Genomic DNA, 20,454 nt, shown 5'->3' with positions numbered 1-20,454 from the left:
AACCTTTACTTTTAGTTATCTGAAATGAATTTTTTAATTTAAGCTGCCATGCAAGAGGAAACTATAGCTATGTAATACTTGGTTAGTATATATGAAACTTTATCATAAAATGCCATATTACAGTAATTTAAAAACTTGATATACTTTTGCACCTGTGTTTAGGATTTTGCAATGATTGTTGTTTAAAAAATAGAGTTTTTATAAAAAAAAATTTATTTTGCATTCAAAGAAGAAATTAATGCATGTATGTAGCATGTTATGGTTGTAATTTAGTGATTATTGAAGGAAATCCTGTGAAATGTAGCATCACTTTTGAGCACTGCTGTATAAAGCCAGGTGGGAGGTCACATATAGTAAAGGAATTTCTGAGAACAGTGGCCAAGGCTTGACTTTTCTGAGGCTTTTTGACTCAAGCTCTGGTGTGATGATTTCTTCCCTCACTTCCCTTTCAGTACTGTAATGAGTTTGTGATCCAATATAATCCAGTATGCTGCCAAGTTAACAGAATGTTGTAACTCCTCCAAGACGTGCCTTTCCACCACAAGGTCTTCCTTATCCCTCTCTTTAATGTTTGCTTGTTTTATATAAGTAACTTACCAAGTAATTACATGGCTATTAGTTCACTTTACACGGCAGCTTGAATTCAAAATTTCGCGGGCAACACTTCACATGTGTAGGTGACCAGTTCCACCCACTTGTGGGAATGTTAGGAACGACATTAGCAGATAACCTTAATCTGTTCCTGCCTTGCTCGGGTGAACACTGCGGTATGGCGGCAGCTGTATTCATTATTTTCTAGATGTAATATCTGGATTTTGGTGGTGTACACATCCACTGGAATGCTTATTAGTAACCTTCATGAAATCCCAAGATGAGTTTTTTCCTTGTTTTTGTTATTATTAAGTTGATTCATTATCAGAATTTTTGTCTAAAAGTCTTTTGTTTACATCTAGGCTTGCGAGCCACCAATAATAACTCTGCCCTTAACCCAAGAGATGCTAGGGGGATGCCACTTAAGGATGGCAGCAATATTATGCATTTGCAACTTCAGTAATAGAACCAGTATTTTCTTGCTCATTTTTTAGCTTAACACCTAATGTTATACATGGTTGTAATTGCCTTGTGTCGCAGATTAATAATCAAAAATAAAATATAAGATACTTTTAAAAACTTATATTTAAAAAGAATTTTGTTCATGAGACTTACCTGTCAGATATATATATAGCTGTATTCTCTGATAGTCCGACAGAATTTCAAAACTTATGACACACGCAGTGGGAGATCAGGTGGTTAGTACCCATTCCGCCGCTGGGAGGCGGGTATCAGAACCATTCCCATTTTCTATTCAGATTTTCTCTGTCACCGGTACTGTCAACACCTGTTTTCAGTACCTCCGTCTTGGATTTCGTAAACTTGGTTGTCACTTAAGTATTTGTTTGACTTTTGGTTTTTTGACTTGGACTTGTGGCTAGGCATACACTTTTGTGGACTGTTTTGGATTTGGCTTTGTTTTTTCCTTGGATTAAGATGTCTGAATCTAGTTCTTCTAGTTATAGAGTTTGCTGTGTGCAAGACTGTAAGGTGAGGCTACCGAAAATTTCGGTAGATCCTCACACTGTATGCTCGAGTGTAGAGGGCATGTTTGTTTGTTGAATGATCGATGCAAGGAGTGTGAATCTTTGCCTGATGCTAGTTGGAGGACTTATGATTCCTATGTGAGAAAGTTAGAGCGGGATAGGATCAGGAGGTCTTCCTCCAGGAGTGTTTCAGTGAGTAGGAGTCAGGGTAGTGTTTTTCACCTGCTAACCCTCCTGTAACGTTAGCTCTTTCCTAACCCTGTGGTGTTGCCCCCGGGCCCCGAGGTTGTGTCTACAGAAGGTGATGCCTGGCAGTTATTATGTCTTCCATTCGTAACTTGGAAATTAAAATGCCGCTCTTCAAAGTGCTGTGAAGTGCAGTGAAGTGTCTGTCCCCTAGTGTTGTGGAGGGGGCGTCAGATCGGCCGTAATGCCTCTAGGCCTGGACCTCTGCCGGACTCCCAGGACTCAGGGAGTGGGCAAGTCGAAAGCCGTGGAGAGGGTTCTGGGACCCCCACCGATCTGGCGTCCCTTCGGCAGGTCCTGATGACGCTTCCCAGGCTGCCAGGATCGTGCTCGGGCACGAATCCTTAAGGATTGCTTCTCGTCCCCCGATCTTCCTCCCCGCGTCAGGGTGGAACTCTCAGGACTCTCGCCCTTTGAAGAGAAGCTTCAAAGAAGGGGGCGCTTCCGTCCCTTTTCTCTCGCTCTTAGCTCTTCTCCGGAGGATTTTGACGCCATCCGCGCAGAAGAGCACCAGGGCGTCATCGGACGATGGCGCTTTTGAGCGCTCCGTCGCTCCAGGAAGAGCTGTTGCTTCCTGTGAGAAGGAAGAAGGCGTCCCCTCTCGCCCCTCGTCTTCTCACAGGATCAGCCCTTCTCCTGAGGAGGAGGCTTCTCCCACTCGTAGCTTCTGCTAGACATGCAGAGGCAATTGGCTTCGTTAATGGCCCAGAAGGGAGACTGATACGTGTCGTCGTCGGAAGGATTCCGGCTGCCGATCAAGAGGTCCAAACCTTCCCCTTCTCCTTCTCCTGTTCGTCGTCTTCTCATGCTGCCGCCCTCTAGAAGTCCTTTGGCTCAGCGCTTTACTGGTCTCAGCAGGGATCGCCATTTCCTCTTTCTGAAGCTCTCCATGCTGCTCAGGAGGCTTTCTGACGCCCCTCGTTCTGACGCTCCACTGGCTTCTCGCCATGATGCTTCTCATGCTGCTAAGCATGACGCTCCTCATGCTGCTTGGCAAGACACCTCCCTGGCTGCTCGCCAAGAAGGCTGCGACGCCTCCCATCTGCTCGCGCTCGCCGGACGCCTCTCATCAGGGGCGCTCGTCAGCAGAAGCCTTCAGGAATCCCAGGGCAAGACGTCTTCTTGCGAGATTTTCGTGACCCCTGTTTCTCTCGGACTTCTTCCAAGCAGAAGTCCCTTTTGCGTGTTGGTCTGCAAGGGCTTCGACCTCCCCGTGTTTCTCCAGTCTCTTCGGTTGTTCCTGTTGAAGAAGGAGAGCTGTCTAGTGCATCGGAACCTGCAGTTGAGGATCAGTCCTCGACTTCTTCAGCTTCTTCCGACTACCAAGTCTTGACAAGGTTGCTGAAGGACTTGTTTGGGGACAAGTTTCAACCTTCTGCTCTCGCCCTCCCCTTCGCAGTTAACCTCGTCTAAATCACAAAAGACTTCTGGTTTTGTGAAAATGGCCCCTCTCTCTCTACGAAGAGGGCCTTTAAGAAAGGTTCAGGAGTGGATGGACTCCAGGAAGGCCCAGTGCAAGACTTCTTTCGCCCTGCCTCCGTCAAGATTGAGTGGAAAAGCAGGGGATTTGGTACGAGACAGGAGAGGAGGTTGGTTGGAGAGTTCCTTCCTCTTCCCAAGGGGATTTTGCCAGCCTTGTGGACGCCCCAGAAGGTCTCTCCTTTCATCAGCGAAGGTGTCCTGGTCTTTGTCTGAGACCGATCACCATCTGAAAGGCCTCTTCAGGTCATTTGGAAGTTTTCAACTTTCTGGACTGGTGCCTGGGAGTCCTGGACTTGCAGGCTCATAGCCCTGACTCCATTAGTCTGGGAGATTTGTTCAGCGTCCTATCTTGCATGGACAAGGCGGTTAGGGATGGCTCCGAAGAACTGGCTGCCCACTTCTGTGCAGGGCTTTTAAAGAAGAGAGCCATTTACTGCAACTTCACTGCGAAGTCGGTCTCTCCTTCTCAGAAGGCAGAGTTGTTGTTCGCTCCGATGTTCTAGCCATCTTTTCCCCAGTCCTTAGTCAAGGATACTGGCCGCCACTTTGCAAGAGAAGGCTACTCAGGACCTCCTGGCCCAGTCTTCTAGACGTCCAGCAGTCCCTTCGACTTCTTCCCTTGGGCAGGCTTCCAAGATTCAGAAGCCCTTTCGTGGGAGGACCCTCTTCTAGATCGTCCTTTCGAGGAAGAGGTCCCTCAAGAGGTAGAGCCCTTCTAAGACCAGGGGCAAGAAATGACTCTGTGGACCTTCAGACACCGGTTGGAGCCAGGCTTCTTTCTTTTGCAAGAGCCTGGAGAGAGAGGGGACGGACAACTGGTCCTCAAGTCATCGAAAAGGGATACAAGATCCCATTCCTCGTCTTACCTCCATTATGCACGAAGCCCAAGGATCTGTCGCCATCCTATCAGCAGGAGAAGCAGCAGATTCTCTTCAACCTGCTCGAGCAAATGCTCGAGAAGAGAGCTGTGGAACAGGTCTCAGATTTACAATCCCCGGGCTTTTACAACAGGTTGTTTCTGGTCCCGAAGCAGTCAGGAGGATGGAGACCAGTCCTGGACGTCAGCAGGTTGAACCATTTCGTTCTGAAAGAAAAGTTCAAAATGGAGACGTCCCAGTCGGTCATGGGAGCCTTAAGACCAGGCGACTGGATGGTTTCTCTCGATCTCCAGGACGCCTATTTTCACGTCCCTATACATCCTCTATCGAGGAAATACCTGAGATTTGTCCTGCGGGGACAGGTATTTCAGTTCAGGCTCTCTGCTTCGGGCTCAGCACAGCTCCTATGGTTTTCACGATCTTAATGAGGAATGTTGCGAGATGGCTTCACCTTGGAGGAATAAGAGTCTCTCTTTATTTGGACGATTGGCTCATTCGAGAGCCTCGTCAATGACAAGGTGTCTGGAGGATCTTCACACGACTTTGACCTTGACGAAGTCCCTAGGACTTCTGGTGAATTTCGAAAAATGTCCCATCTGACCCCGACTCAGTCCATCGTTTATCTGGGGATTCAGATGGATTCAGTGGCTTTTTTGTATTTGTTCTGCTTTCCTTTGTTTGTCACCTCTCAGAGCAAGCCCAATTGCTTGTTTATTTTGAAGAACCTTTCCGTCTCAAGAAAGACAACTTCAGTGTTTAGAAAAAGTTTCAGCCTTCCTGAGGAAAGAAACATGCTCGGTGAGGGAATGGATGAGTCTGCTGGGGACCATTTCATCACTGGAGAAGTTTGTTTCCCTGGGGAGACTGCATCTCAGACCGCTTCAATTCTTCCTTGCAGAGAACTGGCAGGACAAGGAGAATCTGGAAGTTTCTCTGAGATCTCGCCAAAGGTGAAGGATCACCTAAGGTGGTGGCTCGATCCATCAAAGTTGGCAGAAGGCCTTTCTCTCAAACTTCAGAACCCCGACCTAGTGTTGTTTTCCGGCGCGTCCATCTCGGGATGGGGAGCAACACTGGGGGGGAAGAAGTGTCGGGCACCTGGAGAGGGGAACAGGTGTCCTGGCACATAAACCTCAAAGAATTGGGGGCGATTCAGTTGGCCCTTCTTTTCTTCGAGGGAGCGAGTCTCGAACCGAGTTGTCCAGATCAACTCGGACAACACCACGGCCCTGTCATACCTCAAGAAACAGGGAGGAACTCACTCTCGGTCCCTGTTCGCCTTAGCAAAGGACATCCTTCTGTGGGCACAGGCCCGAAATATTACGATCCTCACGAGGTTTGTTGCAGGCGTAGAGAACGTCCGTGCGGATCTTCTAAGTCGGCAACAACAACTGCTGCCGACCGAGAATGGACCCTGCACCAAGAGGTGTGTCAGGGACTGTGGAAGCTTTGGGGACGTCCCTTGGTAGATCTCTTTGCAACTTCCAAGACGAAGAGACTTCCTCTTTACTGCTCCCCTGTTCTCGACCCAGGAGCGATCTCAGTAGATGCTCTTCTCTGGGATTGGTCGGGGATGGACGTGTATGCCTTTCCCCCGTTCAAAATCATCGGAGAAGTCATCAGAAAGTTTGCGTCGTCGGAAGGGACGAGGATGACGTTGATCGCCCCATTTTGGCCTTCGAGGAGTGGTTCACAGAGGTCATGTCCTTCCTAGTGGACTTTCCAGATCACTGCCCATGAGAGTCGATCTACTCAGACAACCCCACTTCGAGAGGTACCACAAAACCTCCCGCTCTGAGTCTGACTGCATTCAGACTATCGAGAAAGCTGGCCAGAGCGAGAGGTTTTTCTAGACCAGTGGCGAGAGCTATTGCCAGAGCCAGAAGACTCTCTTCCAGTAATTTGTACCAATCGAAGTGGACCGTGTTTAGGAGATGGTGTAGAAAGAAGGGCATTTCCTCTACCACGACCTCTGTGAGTCAGATAGCAGACTTCCTCTTGTTTCTGAGGAGTGAAGTCAAACTAGCGGTCCCGACTATCAAGGGATATAGGAGTATGCTATCATCCGTTTTTAGGCATAGAAACCTGGATCTGTCTAACAACAAAGACCTTCACGATCTATTTAGATCATTTGAAACCTCGAAGGTGCCTCGGCAAAGGACTCCTTCTTGGAATTTAGATGTTGTGTTACGGTTCTTGATGTCCAGTCCTTTCGAGCCTCTTTCATTCTGCGACATTGAGGAACATTACCAGAAAGACTATTTTTCTAACCGCTCTAGCACCTGCGAAGAGGGTTAGTGAACTTCAAGCCTTCAGTAGACATATAGGCTTTAAAGGACATAATGCAGTTTGTTCTTTAAGTCCTACTTTTAGCAAAAAATGAGAACCCGTCTAACCCTTGGCCCAAGAGCTTTGAAATCAAGGGTATGGCTGAGATTCTGGTTCAAGAGCCAGAGAGAGTCCTTTGCCCTGTTAGGGCTCTCAAAGTCTACTTAGACAAAACGAAGGAAAGTCAAGGCCCCTCGGATAATTTATGGTGTTCAGTGAAGAGACCGGACTTACCTATGTCGAAGAATGCTCTGGCATTCTTCCTGAGGGACACGATTAAAGAACCCCATTTATGCTGTCAGGACACTGATTTTAAACTTCTGAAAGTCAATGCTCACAAGGTGAGGGCGGTTGCAACTTCAGTGGCTTTTCAGAAGAATATGTCACTCAGTAACATTCTGGGTGCCACATTTTGGCGTAGCAACTCTGTGTTCGCTTCACACTACCTGAGAGATGTGAAGGCGACATATGAGAACTGCTTCTCGCTAGGACCATACATTTCTGCAGATACATTCCTGGGGGCAGGGAATGACACTCATCCTATCCTATAGAAAATGGTTGGAAAGTGTTTTTATGGTTGTTTTTTATGGTCGACTGCCAGAGGCGGACTTCCCACTCGTTAGCTTTAGTTGTGATATCCTAACTTAGTTAGGCTTGGTCAGGTGGTTGTTTTTACTTCGTTTGCCCTCATTGTATGGTCAATATGGTCTAGTCACATTGTGGTCACGCCCCGTTGACAGATCATCTAGAACTCACCAGCTATACAGGTCACTTCCTTGCTGGAGACTCTAGTAAAGCAGAAGCGGACTTGGGTGACAGTAATCACGAAGTCAGCTATGCTAACAGGTAAGGAACCAAGGTATCATTCACCTACATGTATTGTGTTTCCTAAATCCTATTCTGTCTGTACCCACCTCCAATGGTGGTATTCAGCTATATATATATCTGACAGGTAAGTCTCATGAACAAAATGATATTTTAATGATAAAATAAAGTTTGTTCATACTTACCTGGCAGATATATATATTCATAGTGCCCGCCCTCCTCCCCTCAGGAGACAGTGGCACTAGAAAATCTGAATAGAAAATGGGAATGGTTCCTGATACCCGCCTCCCAGCGGTGGGAATGGGTACTAACCACCTGATCTCCCACTGCGTGTGTCGTAAGTTTTGAAATTCTGTCGGACTATCAGAGAATACAGCTATATATATATCTGCCAGGTAAGTATGAACAAACTTTATTTTATCATTAAAATATCATATTTTTTGGAAAGAAAACATTTTTTCAAAAGCCACTTTTTAGTTTTGGAATGCTTCGTGTAGTATTTTATGAGACAATTTCAAATTTTTTCATGACAGTCTTACTCCTTAGCTATTCAAGAAACACCTATAAAAGTACAAAAAATATACAACAGTTATTAATTGGTTGAATGGGTGTATATGTGTGTGTGTGTATGTTAACTATCCTGTGCACGCTAACTTTGAAACCAATATTACTGTCGTCACTGCCATTGTAATTATCTATCTCGATATTGCTATATAATGGAAATGAATAAGCATCATCATTAAAAGCCATTATCTCCAAAATTCACAAAATAAACAAAGATTTATAAAAATCTTTGACTTGTTGCTCAACTTCAGGATACAAAAGCCTCCCTGGTCCCGCCCCCCAGGCTGACGGAAGATTTACAATTTTGCTATTTTTATACCTATGATTAAGAGAAATCTGGCATCTTTTTATGTTCAATAGTGAGCTGAATGGCTGGTGAGACTGTTGACATCACTCAGGCAGAGCTAAGGGGAGGAACTAAATTTACAGCGATATTTGAAAATAGCGTCCTAATATCACAACATATAAAAAGCGTCGATTTTAGCGATGAACCACACCTTGTGGGTTAAAGTAATCCTCATATAGGTTACATCCATTCCTTTCCTAACTTTTGCCTTATGTTGTCCCACCTTTGTCTACTATCCTAACCTTGCAAGCCTTTGGTATAATTTTCATGTTTGAATATTAAATTTGTGATTTATTGATAGTGTGTTTTACAAAAGTTTTGCACATTGTCTTCACAAAGATTAATATAAATTTTAAAGGACTTCAATGTATTTAGTCATTAATCTAGGAAATTAATTTTTTCAGGCAAAATTTTTTTTCATGTCCTCAAGTTAAAATTACTGAAAACTGTAGTTTTGCCCTCAAATATAATTCTTGCAATTCTGAATTACACATGAAATTTAAGTGATAATTTATGTGTTAATATTAACATTCAAATTTTGATAAATTTTCAATATCTTTTATAGGCACTTTACAATGTACTCAGTAGAAATATTTGCAAGACAATTCTTGAATGTTTCGTCATTCTTTGAGATCTAATGCAGAAATATTTTTTTGGGGTGATCAGAATGACTTGCAAGCGTGTTTGAGTTTTTGATCCAGTTGTAAAAATTATATTTAACAATACTTCGTTCCATGTCCTTTTTGTTAATTTTAAATGTTGAATCCGGTTTACATATAAAAAAATAGCAACTGGTTGATCAGATTTTTATGAGAAATTAATAGTTGTTGCTTGGATTTTTCGTCATTCCTTGATACCAAAGATTTGCATTTTATGTTTGTTCCAAGAAATACAACTAGTTGAAAAATGACCTAGATACAATTTGAGTTGAAAAATGACCTAGATTAAATAAACCTCACATTTTCCCTTAATATTGCTAAGTGTATGGGCACTGTAAATAGTAAGGAGAAAGGTGATAATTAAGTCATTTTGCTGTTTTTTAATAGAGTAAATCTATGCTTAATAATTATGAAAATTTGAAGAAAAACTCAAAAGAGAACTTTAAATGTTTGTTTACAATGCTATGATATGGAATACTGAACCTACTTGATGGTGGAACATGCAGTGTGATGATGGGCTGGAGGGCAATACATCTGATAAATAAACTTTTTAATTTGATAATTTTATACTGTGCATTTTATAAATTTTGAGACCTAAATAAGTGTCAACAAGTAACAAGTTATTAATTTTAGCTTTTTCGTTGTGTTTTAAGATTTGTTACTGGTATTTAAAGGTCATTAAACTTTTGTAAGTCACTTGATTTTCCCTAATTTATTACAAAAACTTGCCTTAACATCAAAAGTTTCTCTTTCTTTGAAAGGATACACAACTGAAGTTTATGTGCAGATTATGCTTGTTCCATACTTTCCTAACCAATTTTACATAAATTTGTGGATTATATTGTTGATTATCTCAGCCTGGCTCAGTTAGTTGTTTCATTATATGATATACAGTAAGATCCATGCACCAATCTTTTATTATTATTTCAACTTGTTCTTGAGAAGAATATGCCCCCCAAATTTTTTTTGCAGGAGAATTATTGACTCACAGACAGAAATCTGGCAGCAATGTTTGCTCTGTCAACTTCTACAAACTCTAAATATTCTTTTTGAAAACATAAGAAATGAAACATCACTATGTAGTACAGTCAGCCAGGCATTACTACTGATACTGACATTACCTAGTATGTTTACAGTACCTTCTACTCAAGTACCCTCCAGGGTTTATCCACTTGCTTACCATATTTGTTTGTGCTGAATAACCTCCTTTCATACCATTGGCAGTTTGTGTGGCATTTTAAAAGTTAAATTAACCTTGCATCAGGTTTTAATCACTGTGCAATTAGAGGAGGTGATAAATGAGACCTGCAGTTCTCAGGAAAAGTCACTGTATATAGGTAAAAATTGACCAAAGTGTCAAACTATTTGTCAATGTTGAATGCTGGTAAAAGTTCAAAAGGAAAAGCAAATACTGTCAAACCTGCAGATCAGTCCCCTGGTACTGACAGACAGCCAATGAACATAGCGTGCCTTATGGGCTTTGCAGGTTTAGGAGGTGGTTGCTACCAGTACATTAAGTTTTGACTCAGTTGTATGCATGATTTTGTTACATTATATTACTTTCTTTAAACTGGGAGGTAACAATGTCTTCTGCAAAGCATATGTTTGGTTTATCCAATTCATGAATCTTGTGTTTCAGGGCAGAACACTAATGTTCTTAAAATGGGATAACAAGTTTTATTTTGCTGACTTTGAAATGGAAAGGAGTTTGGTATTTATTTCTTGTTTAAAAAACATGGCTCAAAAGTCTCTTGCATGTATAACATGACTCAAATAATGAATAAATTTACTCATGATTACCACAGTAAAGTGTATTAAAATTTGGAATAAGTTATTTAAAAAAATTTAAAAATTTACATTGAAAATGCTTATAATTTTTGTAATTGTATTATTTACTTATTTTTAAATAATCATGTCAATTCCATTATTGTTCCTAAGTTTGACTTCAAAATCGGAACAACTGATGGCGTAAATATCATTCTGAAAAGTTTCATTTATTAATTTAACCCAAAAGTTGACAGTTGCTGTTATAATGAGTCACAGTATATTTTTCAATATTTACATTTTCAAATTGTAAGAGTTTTCTGTGATTGACCCTGCACTCTGAGCACTAAACATTTAAGTTTATATGGGCTAGCATTACAGCCCATGTTTTGATTTATCATTGTGAGTCCTGGGTGATAATTTCTCTGCACGTTCCAATTTTTTGTACAATATTACTGCCAGGAATTGTTTTTGTTTTTGTACATTCCCTGTTGATTCATACAAACAGCAGGACTATGAGTAAAGTTGGACACCTTACATGGTGAGGGCTCTTTATCTTAAGAGAATTTGTTCTTGAGAATTTGAGTCCAATGTGTCTCATGTATTAATAAGATTTACTTGTTGGAATAGTTTTTGTGGAATGATGCCAGGAAAGCTTTTGTAAAAGTTGTTGGACCTGTTAAATATGTTTAAAATATCATATCTTTATTGGCTTTATATCAGAAAATTTGTTACTTGTTCTAAATTTATGAAACTGTGGTAGGACCATCAAGTCCCAATAGAATTTTGGACAATTATAGTACTTAGAGCATTGATAGCTCAAAGGCAGAACTTTCTTTTAGTTGACCAATTACAGAAATTCTGGTTCTAGGGATGGGACTTTCGGCAACTTCTGAACTTTTTATTGATTTTCTATGAGTTAATGGGTTGTATTCTTGAAAAATACTAGATTAAAGCAAGATGCTTTGGCTAAAATAACATGATGAATCATTATTGAATAACTCAACACTGAGTCATATTTAGAGACTCATTGATTGTGGACATTTGGTTGAAAGGTTCTCATTTGTGCCATTGGTAAATGAGTAAACTTATGAAGTGGGAAGATGATAACAGGAAAATGTTTGCTGAAACAGGCTATTATATTTTTTCATTATGTTGATTGTTTAATGGCAGTGGTTTTGAAAAAGTAAATAAAACCCTGTAGGTCCTTTGAAAGGAACTCAGAAAAGAAATTTGACACCATGGAACCTCTCTGACAGCCTCTCTACTGTTAAAAATCAAGGAAAAAATACTAATACAATTACAATATTCTCTAGATTTTAATAAAAAGCAAACCAAAAAAATTAAATTTGCAAATATTGAATGTTTGGAACCACTGGTTATGATGAAGCTTTGGGGTGAAAATTATCTGGTCATGGTATTCCTGACCTTGCAAACATTAGTAATGGGGCAAAAGTTAGAAAACTTCCTCCTTGAATTGTCATTCAACTATTTTTAATTCATTCAGACAAATATTGATCAGATGTGGTTGAGTAGAAACCACAACAAAAAAATCAATCATTTGTTTTTAATGCAGATGGAATTTTAAAAGTATTTAATTATGAAAAACTGTTTTCTGCACTTTCATTGTCAAATCACAGTTTGACCGGAACCATAAGATAGATAATGTCTGTGAATAATAATGAAGAAAGCATTTTGTTGGATTTAAAAAAAAAAGATTTTAATGCACCAGTGTCAAGTCTTTTCAGCACACAAATGATTTCCCCATTGACGGAGAATGGAAAAACACTTCAATCATCCAGAAAGCATGGTTCAAAGGCCATGAACCCACCCTTGAATGTTTAAAACCATGGGCCAGTCAAGAGAACTTGTGACCGTATGTTCCAAAACCACTTTTTATTTTCAAAACCTCGTGTAATTTATGGAATCATGCAAAGAAAAATTGTGTGAGAGGAGATGTTGAGTAAGTATATCAGCATATTGTGGTCTGGTTAAACATAAGGTACACAGTTAAGTAGTTCAACAAGTTTTTTATTGTGAACTATGTACAAAATCATGCACTTTGTTAGATTAATGGTTCTGTTTCTTGTTTTAAAAATGACAAAGTAGATAGAATTAAAATTGATAAACTCACAGGACAGGAATGCCTATGTAAAAGATTGTTTTAAATTAATTTTTGAATGTAATAAAAGTTAATGGGGGGTGCATGATCCTGCTAGAAACCAATAGCCAAAAATCATTGATAACTAAACATCACAACAATGAAACAAAAATGGAAATAGATAAGAGTAACAAACCCTAATAAACCGTCTCAAAGAAATAACCACTTTGCAAGAATAAAACTAATATAGCAATAAACCAAGAACACCGAAATAGCAAATCTTTGTTTAAAATTCATTTGAGATATTAGGCAAATGGGTAAAACCAAAAGACAGATAACAAGCACCACAGAAATATTGGAAGATAGTTATAGAATTTGAAACTTGAGAAAAATGATTAAAGCTTTAATTTTTCATGATTAAAATTGACTATACTATTGTGTATTTTGAAAAAAACACAGTCACTAGGTGGCTAAGACAGCAGTGCTCAAAAAACAAAAAATGATTAAACTATTTTAATTATAATAAAATAATAATAAAACCAATGAAACAGATGTGCAAACCACATCATTAATGTTCTGTGTTTAGAAACCATTGACAAGTGATTTTGAGCTATGGGAGAAGTTTGCTTCCAGCTATCAGTGACCGATAACCTGGTGCAATATTCTTCTGAAAAATTATGAAAACACCTGATATCATGAATGAAGTTTTGAACAGTTGTGTTAGGAATCTTCAAAAACTTAGAAGCTGCGTAACAAAATTAATAATTTTGTCAAACATTGGAGACAAAAATTTTATAAGATTGTGAGCATCTTGAACCTGGTCTAAGTTTCCTGACACTCCTGAAAAGTCCTTTATCTTGTTTTGAAACTAATATCTTGGATAAAGATTACAAACTTTAGCACCATAAAATATTTATGGCAAAAAAGTGGAAATTGGGATTATTTCACAAAAGAAAATTCATTTAACAGACTTATGGTATATTTTTTGATATCCTAATACAATGGAATGTAAATTTATCTGGCAGAAAGAAATTCATTTTTAGAGCCAAATACGATACTAAGGAATATTGAACTTAACCCTATGTTTTACCCATGTTTATCAATTACAATATTAATGTAAATAGCCTTTAGTCCATTCTTTTGGGCTTCTAGAGGTGATTTTAAGTGTAATTTACTACTGTACAGTACTACATCCCTGTTTACATAACAAAGTTTGTTATGACAGAGTAACTGCTGGAAAACTTTACTGACTTGCCAAAATACTGTATTAAAAGACTGATAAAAATTAAAGTGATGAAATTTTTACAACCAACCTTTGGTTGTCCCAACATTGATCAACTGGTAAGGTTTGCTTAACAATGATCTTGTAGAATTTCATTAAAAATTTACTGATTTTCCTGCTTAACAACGTGGGAATGCTGAAACAACATAACTCTGTGTAACCCGAACAGATTTTTTAATGAATATATTTGAAAATGACAGATTGGAACAATGGAATATAGTTAACGTGACTAGGGACTGCCAGTCACTCCCTTTTGCCATCAGTCAAAATTTTCAAATGTTAATTTCCTGACTTGATATGGTTAATCTTAGTGGGTTATTTATCCCATATACAGTAGCACATTTATAAAGGAAGAATATCTTTGATACTAGAAACCATTTACAAAATATGATTTTTTGACATTTGAAATTAATAAATTTCTTGGGATTTATGAAAAGTCTGGCAAGTTATCAACAAGTTATGGAAATTAAAACCCCAAACCAAGAATGACAATCCTGATATTCCAACTGGCCAAAAGGTTTTATTTATTAGAGGAATGCAACAAATTATATGGATACATTATTACAGATTTGAATAGAATTTGGAAAATGTCAAAACTTATTGCAGATTAGAAGCGAACTTCAAAAAATTTAAATTTTATCATTAAAACAACAGTGCTTGGAAATATTCTGTTTAACAAAATATTTATTAAATTTAAAAAATTATAGTAATTCAAGGAAAATCATTTCTATGGAAGCAATATGAATGAGATTTGTTTAGTAAAGGATTGTTAAAAAAAAATATGGTTGCTTTTAAATTTTCTTGTACTGTAAATAGGATTATACAATAAACCATTTTTATATATTAAAAGATGTGTTAGGAATTTCTATGCCAAAAGCTTTCGTTTTATAATCTTGGTTACAGTATTATGTATTAAAGTAACGAGTTATTTAATGAATTGAATTAATAATAGCAGGGCAGTCTTGCAGATGTAGAAAAATTAAAAAAATTATGTAACTAAATCACTTTAAACAATATGTCTTTATTCATTGATGGAAAATTGTTTTGCTATAGTAACCAGTTTTTTTATTTATGCAGTCACAAATAAATCTGCTCCTGGAGGTGACTTAATAGCCGAACACTTTTGAGACCACCTGCACTACTTAAACCATTTTGAAACTATATTATTACACTTAACGAAGTTTTAGCAATCATCTTCTTTCAATCGATTGCTTATCATTCTTCTAGTTTATTTCAAATGATTGGCATGAAAAGGTAAAAATTATTCTTTATTTTGTAAATTAGATACTCTAATGCAAATAATTAGATAGTTTTCTTTTGAAGCTGTAAAGTAAATTGAGAATAAGTGGAAAATAATAATAATGAACAGAGGCTTATTTAGTAAATATAGGCATTTTTATTATGATATTGTTTGTTCTTTCAGGATGAAAGATCTTAAGATTTATTCTGTAGTTTCCATTCTTGCTGGCACAGGTGTTTTTGATAGTTTCTCATGTGCCACTTGTTACACTAGCTGTCATCTTTGATGCTGATAATTCCATATTTTTCATGGAAGATACTATAATTCTCCAGGTGGGTAATTTTTGCAAGATCCGTGTTACTCTTTTGTGACTGTTTTCAGTCATGATAGCAAGTATGTTTCAAAGTTGTAAATCAGATTTCAGCAGAACTGCTGATCCAACAGAACATTTCCATTAATGAAGTAAGGTGTTCAGTTTTAATAAACAGCTTTGGTGAAAGTAAAGATAATTATTGTTTCCTCACTAAAATATATGGTGGAATGCAGCAAAATTGTTTCTGCTGAAATGTGACTTGTCTTTTATAAAGATGGTTTGGTTAGCATCTTCATTTGAAATCTTTGAATTGCTGAAACATGGTCATTGAACTAATCATTAATGAATGTATATATATGTAAAAATAATTAATGTTCTCCCTCACTAAAATATATAGATAAAATGCAGCAAAATTTTTTGCAGAAATGTGACTAAAAGTTAAAAAGTTGGTGTGTTAACATCTTCATTTGAAATCTTTAATTGCTGAAGTAGGGTCATTTTTGCTAATTAGCTTTTAGGATTATATATTGAGGTAGATCATTAAGTATTAAATAATTAACATAAAATTCATTGAAATTGTTTTGATTATATATCAGGTTAAATAATTACACTGCAAGATTGTTGCAGTATTGTGTTAATACCTTTTAAGTATATCATGAACTGACTTTGATTATGCATCAATGCTGAATGATTTACTGAGAGATTTGAAAACATTCAGGGCCAACGTTTGTTGAAGGCTTTGTGGCTCCTGAGGAACTGGAAAAATCTCTTCAATCCAAAACTTGATCAGTGAACAACTAGCAAATTGCTCTCCAAGTCCTGGTGGTTCTAGAGTACAAAAAGGAAATGAAGGCTCCAACTGGAAAAATTATTTGGAGTGGTAGTGTTTACTCTCCAAACAAACATGACTGTTCCTTTCCAAAAGACAGAAGTTCCTTGAGTTGACTAAATATAAATATAGAAGCTACTCTTTGTAAAGGTAAAATTATGTCCCTGCATTCAGGTGTGGCTGTTAATTTCTGTTGTCTTTTTATATCTTTAATATTTGTCAAAACCTTTTTTTCCTGATATCACAAGGTAATCTAATCAGACCAATAGGTTATCTTGCAACTTGTGTAGAACAGGTCCTAGGACTGATTTTTTAAACGACCAGCAAAAAATCAAACAAGAAAAACTAATTAGATTCAGGAATAGCTGAGTGGAAAGGAAGCAGAGGAAATGACAAAAAGGGGAAAGGTTTAAAGCAGATGAATACAGCTCAGTATTGTACAGCCCCATATCAACAATTTTCATCAGCCATAAAAATAATTAGAGAAGCTATAAAATAATTTTCATTTGTTTGTTCCTGATGATTTTTATAAGATTAATTTAGAAAAAGATAGTTTGTTCATGCAACTTACCTGTCAGATATATATATAGCTGTATTCTCCGAAGTCCGACAGAATTCCAAAACTCGCGGCACACGCAGTGGGGCCAGGTGGTTAATACCCATTCCCGCCGCTGGGAGGCGGGTATCAGGAACCATTCCCATTTTCTATTCAGATTTTCTCTGTCGCCGGTACTGTCAACAACTGTTTTCAGTACCTCCGTCTTTGGATTTCGTAAACTCGTTATTTTCCACTTAAGTATTCTATTTGACTTTTGGTTTTTGTCTTTGGATTGTGGATTGGCATACGCTTTTGTGGAATTTGCTTTTGATTGCTCTTTGGATGATGTCTGGATCTAGTTATGCTAGCTTCAGAGTATGTTGTGTGAATGAGTTTAAGGTGAGGCTACCGAAAGTTTCGGTAGATCCTCACTTTATATGCATGAGGTGTAGGGGGCAGGTTTGCTTGATAAATGATCGCTTACTTTGCCTCCCACCCCTGCTAATTTATTAGTTCAGGATTTCATTCTCGCACTAATAGTGCTCCTTTTTGCATCTGGAAGATGGCTAACAAATATTATCTATTGCGAGGTGCATAGATTGAGCGAGTCAGCGATAATAAAGAAGAAACAATTAGTAACGCTGGGTCAATCAAAGTGCACGTCCGTGAAAACGGACTCGTAAGGCGGACGCTGAAGAGGATATGTCCAATAAAGTTTTCGTAACTATGTTGTTACAACAAAATCAAACACTTATGGAGTTATTAAAGGAAATGTAAGGTTTGTTTTTGGAGATAGTCTACCGAGAGCAGCGGGACTAGAGTGACGTCACGTAGGCAATGGCTGCCTCCTAGTAAAAAAAAACAAACGCCGCGAGTTCAAAGTAGCACGGTAAACGTTAAAGATGCCATAATTTACTCAGGTCGGTATCAAACATTAGTTTTAGTCAGGGTGAGGAGATAACCTACCATAATTTTAGTTAAAACGACGAGAATAGGTTTTATCTCGCCGAGACTGATTTAAATCTACCGGCCTAACGTAGGCGAGCCAAATTCTAGTACTCGTAGGCTAAGCGGGAGTTGAGACTTCCCAAGTAGGTAGCCTATTTCACAATATATTGACTGGGGCCCTTTCTGTCAAGCATGCTTCGTCTCCCAGTCGTGTCACCGCCGCTGGAGCGCCATCGTGACGCTCTGCTGCAGCGTGACGCTCCGCAAGCAGCTATCCTGGGCGCTTCTGTAGCTGCTCGTCAGGGCGCTCCTCTCGCTGCCGTGCAGGACGCTCGGCTGCCGCCAGGGTTCCGCACGCTATCCTGGCTGGACCGCCAGGGCGCTGACGCTGCCATGCAGGACGCCGCCGACCGCCATCGTGACGCTCCGCAAGCAGCTATCCTGGACGCTCCTGTAGCTGCTCGTCAGGACGCTCCTCTCGCTGCCGTGCAGGACGCTCGGCTGGACCACCAGCTGACGCCCGCAAGCAGCTATCCTGGACGCTTCTGTAGCTGCTCGTCAGGGCGCTTCTCTTTGCAGGACGCTCAGCTGGACCGCCATCGTGACACTCCGCAGCAGCTATCCTGGACGCTTCTGTAGCTGCTCGTCAGGGCGCCCTCTCGCTGCCGTGCAGGACGCCGGATGGACTCTCGAGGACGCCTCTTTGGTTGCTCGGTGAAGCTTCAGAGCAATCAAAGTCTCGGGAAGCGTAGATCCCATCTGCGTGTTGGACCGCAAGGCCTTCGTTTCTCCCATTGAAGAGGGAGAAGTCTCTTGTGAGTCGGAGCCTGCAGTCCTTGAGCAGCCTCCCCCTTCCTCGTCTACGGACTACCAGGTGTTAGCCGGCCTTTCTTAAGGACTTGTTTGGCGACAAGTTTCAAACCCTCGGCCACTCTCTCTCCTCCTTCGCAGTTTGCTTCGTCCTAGACGAGGAGAGCGCCGGGTTTGTCAAGATGACTTCGTCTCTGGCGACGAAGAAGGCCTTCAAGAAGGTTAACACCTGGATGGAGGAAAGGAAGACCCAAGGCAAGACTTCTTTTGCCCTGCCTCCGTCCAAGCTGAGCGGCAAGGCAGGTATGTGGTAAGAGACCGGGGAGGACATCGGCTCAAGAGTTCCTTCGTTGTCCCAGGGAGACTTCGCTAGCTTGGTCGACGCGCCTAGAAGGTCCCTCCTGTCGGCTGCCAAAGTGTCCTGGACTATGTTGGAGACGGATCACCATTTGAAAGGACTATTTCGAACCATGGAGGTCTTCAATTTCCTGGACTGGTGTTTGGGGCTCTAGACGTCAGGATTAGGAGTCCCGACTCGATCTTCCTGGGGAGCTGTCCAGCGTGTTGAACTGCATGGACAAGGCAGTCAGGGATGGCTCAGAGGAACTGGCTTCCCACTTTTGTACGGGCCTCTTGAAGAAGAGGGCCTTGTACTGTAACTTTACAGCCTATGGCCCTACCAGCCAACGGCCATACCACGTTGAAAAATGCACCACTTCTTGTGCGATCAGCGAAGTTAAGCAACGTTGGGTCTGGTCAGTACTTGGATGGGTGACCGCCTGGGAACACCAGATGCCTTTGGCGTCATACTTTTGCAAAGTCAGTTTCTCCGTCACAGAGGGCTTTGCTGTTCTCCCCGTTTTCGAGCCATCTCTTCCCCCCAGTCCTTGTTCAAGGATCTCTCCTCCAGCTTGAAGGAGAAGGCCACTCAAGACCTCTTGGCCCACTCGTCAAGACGCCCGGCAGTCCCTTTGACGTCGTTGTCGGGTCAGACCTCCAGGAAGCAGAAGCCCTTTCGTGGAGGAGCTTCTTCCTCTAGATCTTCTCCCGAGGTAGAGGTCTTTTCAGAGGCGGAGCCCGCCTAAACCTTGGGGCAGGAAGTGACTTGCAGCGCCTCCAGACACCTGTAGGAGCCAGGCTTCTTTCGTTTGCGAGAGCCTGGAGAGCAAGAGGGGCAGACACCTGGTCCCTTGAAGTTATCGAGAGAGGATACAAGATCCCCTTTCTCGACTCACCACTTCTGTGCACGTCGCCCAGGGATCTGTCGTCCTCATTCCATCAAGAGAAGCAACAGATCCTTTTCGAGCTATTAGAGCAAATGCTCGAGAAGAGCTGTGGAGCAAGTCCTGGAGCTGGACTCCCAGGATTCTACAACCGACTGTTCCTAGTTCTGAAGCAGTCGGGAGGATTGAGACCAGTCCTGATGTCAGTAGACTGAACCGCTTCATGGTGAAGGAGAAGTTCACGATGGAGACGTCCCAGTCTGTTTTAGGAGCATTAAGACCAGGAGATTGGATGGTCGCTCTGGACTTACAGGACGCTTTACTTTCACGTTCCCATACATCCCCAGTCGAGGAAGTATTTGAGGTTTGTACTAGGGGACGAGTGTTTCAATGCAGAGCTCTTTGCTTCGGGCTAAGCACAGCTCCCATGATCTTCACGATTATCATGAGAAATGTGGCGAGATGGCTTCACTTGGCGGGTATTCGTGATCTCGCTTTACC

At 40.5% G+C, this 20,454-nt stretch overlaps 1 protein-coding gene and 1 pseudogene across 1 annotated transcript in view; both read left to right on the top strand.

The window, feature by feature from the left end:
• LOC136849494 (uncharacterized) overlaps window positions 1–20,454 on the top strand; it is a 209,336-nt gene that overhangs the window by 27,179 nt on the left and 161,703 nt on the right. The window lies entirely within an intron of this gene.
• On the top strand, window positions 19,413–19,534 carry LOC136850275 (5S ribosomal RNA; annotated as a pseudogene).

The sequence above is a fragment of the Macrobrachium rosenbergii genome, chromosome 21 (assembly GCF_040412425.1).
Source record: "Macrobrachium rosenbergii isolate ZJJX-2024 chromosome 21, ASM4041242v1, whole genome shotgun sequence".
In the NCBI taxonomy this organism is placed as follows: domain Eukaryota; kingdom Metazoa; phylum Arthropoda; class Malacostraca; order Decapoda; family Palaemonidae; genus Macrobrachium; species Macrobrachium rosenbergii.
This window is presented reverse-complemented; position numbering and strand designations above follow the sequence as displayed.